The following is a 6,639-nucleotide window of genomic DNA, read 5'->3' as shown; positions in this document are numbered from 1 at the left end:
CATAGTTTTATGTTCAGACAAAACACAGATCTGATCAGTCAATTCAGGAGCACACAGACGTGCTGCTGTTTCAGCATCAAACAACCACTGGTTGAGTTTATGTAGATTTTAATTCATTGATGCTTTCTCAGTCTTTGAAAGCTTCATTTAAAAAAAGAATAATGTACCAATTGTACTTTAAAAGACTCAACATCTGCATTCTGTATGTTATGGGAATCCTTTTTATAAACATCCTTTTCCAAGAAACTCATGTCGACTGTCATAATTGTGTGATATGTTCTTGGCGGAACTGGAAGTTGATGCACCTCCTGTACTGAGACTTTACAGTGTGACACCCAGTGGAAGTGAGCGGAGGAAACTTTAGAGAAGAAGGAGAAAAAGCTTCACTTTTGACCAACTGCTATAAAAAATGTTTTTCTCAGTGGAATGCAGAATGAAAAGCTGATTCACGTCCCATTCCGGAAGTATTTTCATAAACGAGCGACTAACTGTTGCTGCTGGGGAAATATTCACAGTCTTGGAAAAAAACTGTCGTCCATTACGAGGAAGAGATCGATCGTCAGCGCAGACTGCTGGATATCGTCTGGAAACCCCAAGTAAAGCTGCACAGGATAGGTCTTTAAAACAGGAATGATTTTTAAATCAAATCCAATCAAAATTTATTTATATAGAACTTTAAAAATAACGTCTGGTTGACCAAAGTACTTTACAAGGACAAGGTAGGAACTAAAATAATATCAATACAGGAATAAAACATAGGAACATAAACACAAATGACACAGAATCAACAGTTCAAGAAGCATCAGACAATACTATGTATTAAAAGCCAGAATGAATAAATCTGTTTTAACCAATGATTTAAAAGTTGTCAACTCTGTAGATGATTCAACATTGAAAGGTAAACCATTCCACAATTTAGGAGCTGCAACAATAAAAGCACGGTCCAGTGTTTGTATCTGGCCCTGGGAACATCTAAAAGAAACTGGCTTGATGGTCTCAGCAATCTTGTAGATTTGCACCAACTCAGTGAGGTAGGGTGGTGCCAAACCATTAAGAACCTTAAAAATCAAAATTAATAGCTAGGGGTTATATGGTCAGATTTCCTGGTACCTATTAAAAGATGAGCCTCAGCATTTTGGACCATTTGAAGATGAGTGAGAGACAACTGATTAACACCAAGGTATAATGAATTACATTAGTCAAGTCTAGAGGTTATAAAAGCATGAATTGCAATCTCAAAATCATTAAAAGAAAGAAATGACTTGACTTTACTTAACAACCTCAGATGAAAGAAACTAGATTTTATGACCGAGTTGATCTGCTTGTCAAATCTTAAGTCATTGTGAAACATTATCCCTAGGTTTTTTACAGTCATCTTCAGATGATGAGCCAATTTTGCCAGATCGCCAAATAACATGCTGTCTTTTATCCTCATTTAATTTTAGAAAGTTCTGCGCCAGACATGCTTTCAGGTCTGTCAAACAGTGGCTGTAGAGACATCCCTCCGGCTGCTTTTAGTGGTAAATATATCTGGATGTCATCTGCATAACAATGAAAGGAGAAGCCATATTTCCTTAGAACCTATCCCAGCAGAAGCATGTACAAGGAAAAGAGAGTTGGGCCGAATACAAACCCTTGCGGGACACCACAGGAGAGGATAGTTGAAGAGGAGGAACTGTTACCAATATTAGCAGAAAAACTTCTATTCATGAGATAAGATCTAAACCAGTTAAGAGCAGTACCTTAAATTCCTACACACTGCTCCAACTGAGATGAGAGGATTCTATGATCCTCTGTATCAAAGGTCTAAAAGCACCAACAGAACTAGATCCCCAGCATCCCTAGCCAACAAAATATCATTAGTAATTTTTAATAGTCAGTCACCCGTGAGGACCTCGGAGTAGAGCCGCTACTTCTCCACGTTGAGCGGAACCAGTTGAGGTGGCTCAGGCACCTGTTTAGGATGCCCCCGTGATGCCTCCTTAGGGAGGTATTCCGGGCATGTCCGTCGGGGAGAAGGCCTCAGGGCAGACCCAGGACACATTGGAGAGACTATGTCTCCTGGCTGGCCTGAGAACGCCTTGGGGTTCCTGAAAAATTCCAGTAAGAAGCTGATGAATAATATTCATCAGTCTTTTTTTCTCTTTTCTTTTTCATCACATCATTGACCTTTGTCCCTCCAGAGCTGCCTCAGCAACATGTCTGTAAGGAGGAGGAGGTTGTGGCTGACCAGCAGCTCTGTGACCAGGAGAGGAACTCCAGTCTGAACCAAGAGGAGCCAGAACCTCCAGAGATTAAAGTGGAACAGGAGGAACTCTGTAGCATTCAGGACGGAGCGCAGCTTGGACTGAAGCAGGAGCCCAGTGACCACAGTGAACCAGAACCAGACAGTGACCAGCAGCTCCTCTCTCACAGCTCTCCTATAGCTGAGAGCCAGGATCAGAGAGGAAACCAGCATGTAGACTCAGGACCAACCAGTCACAGTAGCAATGTGGACAACTCTCCCATGTCACAGATTGTCTCTGATCCTACCACAGGTAACAAGTCCTTCAAATGTGACACTTGTGGAAAAGATCTTAAGTTTAAGTCCGATTTGAACCGACATTTGAGAATCCACACAGGTGAGAAGCCATATTCTTGTAAAACATGTGGGAAGAGTTTCACACAAAGAAGTCATTTGTGTGTCCACATGAAAATTCACACAGGTGACAGACCTTGTGTTTGGCACACTTGTGGGACAGGATTCAGGCAGAACTCAGACTTGGCTAAACATTTAAGAATCCACACAGGTGAGAAGCTGTTTGTTTGCAAAACTTGTGGGAAAGGTTTCAAGCAGAGCTCACAATTGTATGCTCATTCAAAGATTCACACAGGTGAGAGGCCATATTCCTGCAGTAACTGTAAGAATAGTTTCCTTACAGCGTCACATTTGAAAAGACATATAAGAATTCATACAGGTTAAAAGTGTACATAAAACCACAGGCCAACGGTAGTGCACTACTGCTCCTGACAGACCAGATAACTGGCCTGGAGCTAGAACATCCCGACATTGTCTTAGACTTTAATGTATTAGTAATGCAATTTAGTAAGATTCAAAGTCTGCTCTAGTCTGCTCTGTTTCAAGGTTAGCAGTAAGCCATGACATCAATTGTTTTCTTGTATTAATCTTGTGTTAGATTTATGTCTGAATGATTGTTTTAGTTACACACCACATAACATCCACACACGTTGAGCTACCTCATTTTGTTATGACTAGGTAACTTGCAGCTGCTCCAAGCCTGTGGAGCTCTAGATAAGCGACAGAGTCTGCTGGACTGACTTCATCTGTGTAAGGGGCTAGCCCAAAACTGATAAATGTATTGGGCTCTGTGTTTCCGGGAGCTTCTCTCTCTTCAGCAGCCAGAGTGTGTGCATCAGATCTGTCCAAGTAGATAACCACAAATTTTGGCGGTTGTCTCCAAAATTATTAGGATTTTTTGCTCCGATGGGAAGACCGGCTTGTTGAAGGCGGAAGTGGAAGGAGGAGCCTTCTCTGAGCATTTCTGAACATCTAAATATTTATAAGACGATCACTGCTAACTGTTAAATGATTGAGGGCACTAGGGAAATATTTTTTATTTTTCATATCATTGTGTGGGTGGATTTTCTGCACGAAGGCTGTTGAACAGTGTCACATGTGTATCCCATAGCAACAAGTGCTAGTGGGAGAATTCGATGTGAAACAGTGTGCCTTGGGCAGAGTTGTTTTTGGTTCCGGGGGCTGGGCATAGCGTATGGGGAAACTGTATTATAAAATTTAGGGCGATGGCGTATGCAGTGGAATTAAAACTGTTGATTGGGAGAACCACCGGCGAACGGGCATACCAACCTAGTTGGTGTAGAATCTTCCTGATCGAATCAATAATTCTGGGCAACAGACCATTCTACACCAGTCACGTGTGCATACTTTTCAATATGTCTGCAAACGTTGTTCAAGAGGGAAAAATTTGCAAACCTGATTTTTTGGGATCAGTACTCTGTGAATTTTTGTTTAAATGGTTAAATACGGTTTCTAAAAATGAGCAGGACACAGCAAGAGATCGGTTTATTTATTGGGTCCTGCAGATGCAGAAGAAAGGCATGTTTGGGGACAGTGACAGTCCTCCCCCACAAGGCGATGCTATAGAACTATTTTTGAAGTAAGTCGCTGTTGCTGTTGAGAAAGCTAAACAACAAATCGGCAGCTGTACCTCTTTGATATGAAATACAGTTGAAGCCAGATTAAAAGAAGCTTAGGGTTTTCTTGCTGATTGTACATGCTTTCAGGAAAATTTCAAGTATTTTCAGTCTCCTTCAGCCAGTTCAAGCAAGTCACAAGGGCCAGTTGATGTTAATTGGCACAGAGTGGCACAGTAGTTCCAGTGCAAGCTGCATATTCCTGCTCTGATCACAAAGTGCAGTTCAAACACACACAGCTGTCTTCCCCACAATCTCCACGTAGAGAGCAGAAGCCAATATTAAAGAATGCCTTATCTAGACAGATGCCACAAAGTGCAACACAGAGCATAGCACCCCTGGTGGTTGTACAGCGAGGTTAAGAAAAAGACTTTAAAAGTCTGGCTTAATTTAACAGGCAAGTATGGAAGGCTGGTTCGCCTATGACGGGTAAGATCCCCCTGCTAAATCTCGGGACAACCTAAGGCAGACACAGTCACGAGTACTTGACCTTGACGCCACTGTGAGCAGGCACAGTGGTCGAGGACACAACGGCTGGCTTGAGAACACTACAAGCTGATGTGATTCCACAGCCAAGTTCAGCCCAGAAGGCTGAGCTGATTTCTCTTATAGAAGTGTGTCAGTTGTCAAAAGGCAAAGTTGTAAATATCTACACAGATTCTGCGTATGCGGTACAGGTTGTACATGTAAACTTGTGCCATTGGAGAAGAAAAGGTTTTGTGACTTCAACTGGCTATCTGGTAAAACACTTGCAGCAGTTACTGGAACTAGATCAAGCGTTGTTGCTACCAAAGCAGGTGGCAATTGTTGATTTCACAGATATGGGAGCTGACAAAAGAGTTGAAGGAAAACTATATTTACTTGTCATTGGAGAAGAAAAGGTTTTGTGACTTCAACTGGCTATCTGGTAAAACACTTGCAGCAGTTACTGGAACTAGATCAAGCGTTGTTGCTACCAAAGCAGGTGGCAATTGTTGATTTCACAGATATGGGAGCTGACAAAAGAGTTGAAGGAAAACGATATTTACTTGTCTGTGTGGATCCGTTTTCCAAATGGGTAGAGGCTGTACCCACAAAAACAGAGACAGGCAAAGAGGTAATCAAGTGGCTCACTAGGGAAGTGATCCCCTGGTTTGGGGTACCTGAGATTATCAGATCTGATAATGGAACACACTTCTCAAACGATGACCTACGTCTGGTTGAACAGATGTTTGGGATAAAACACAAGTTTGGGGCTGTCTATCCTGCAGCCTCTCAAGGGCTTGTTGAGTGTGCAAACAGAACTATAAAAGTAGGGCTCACAAAAGTCTGCGCAGACACTAACCTAACCTGGGTTGAAGCTCTACTTATTGCATTGTTCAACCTCAGGTCCGCTCTGAATGCGATGCTTAATGTAAGCCCACCTGAAATCCTGACCGGGACAAAGATGCCCTGTACGGCTCCTGGCAGACCAGATAACTGGCCTGGAGCTAGAACATCCCGACATTGTCTTAGACTTTAATGTATTAGTAATGCAATTTAGTAAGATTCAAAGTCTGCTCTAATCTGCTCTGTTTCAAGGTTAGCAGTAAGCCATGACACCAATTGTTTTCTTGTATTAATCTTGTGTTAGATTTATGTCTGAATTATTGTTTTAGTTACGCACCACGTAACAACATCCACACACATTGAGCTACCTCATTTTGTTATGACTAGGTAACTTGCAGCTGCTCCAAGCTTATGGACCTCTAGATAACAGATGGAGTCTGCTGGACGGACTTCATCTGTGTAATGGGTTAGCCCAAAACTTAGAAATGTATTAGGCTCTTGTGTTTCCGGGATCTTCTTCTCTTTTCTCCAGCAGCTTGTCTGACGGAGGGAGCCACCCGGATTGTGTTCTGTAATCTTTATTTATATATTTTTTTTAAATAAACCGGCACTAAAATCAAGAAAGACGGACTCCTTCGTTATTCAGATCTGTCCAATAAAAGAACTGGGGTATAACACTGCAAAGCCTGTAGTCAAAACAGTGAAGAGCTGGACTGAGGAGGCTAAGTCAGAGCTCCGGGCCTGCTTTGACTGCACAGACTGGAGTGTATTTGAGACTGCAGCTACAGACCTGGATGAACTCACTGACACTGTGACATCTTATATCAGTTTCTGTGAGGGATGTGTGTGTGCCCAAAAAGTCCTTCTGCACATACAACAACAACAAGCCTTGGTTTACAGCAAGACTCAAGCAGCTTCGTCGTGCCAAAGAGGAGGCTTACAGAAGTGGGGACAGGACTCTGTACAGCCAGGCCAGGAAAACACTGACAAGGGAGATCAGAGCAGCAAAGAGGAGCTACTCTGAAAAGCTGAACGCTCAGGTTTCAGCCAATGACCCCTCGTCTGTGTGGGGGAGCCTGAAAACCATCACTGGCTATAGAAAACCATCCCCCCCTG

The sequence above is a fragment of the Monopterus albus genome, unplaced genomic scaffold (assembly GCF_001952655.1).
Source record: "Monopterus albus unplaced genomic scaffold, M_albus_1.0 scaffold366.1, whole genome shotgun sequence".
In the NCBI taxonomy this organism is placed as follows: Eukaryota; Metazoa; Chordata; class Actinopteri; order Synbranchiformes; family Synbranchidae; genus Monopterus; species Monopterus albus.
The sequence above is the reverse complement of the archived record's forward strand: the minus strand, read 5'-3'. Positions refer to the sequence as shown.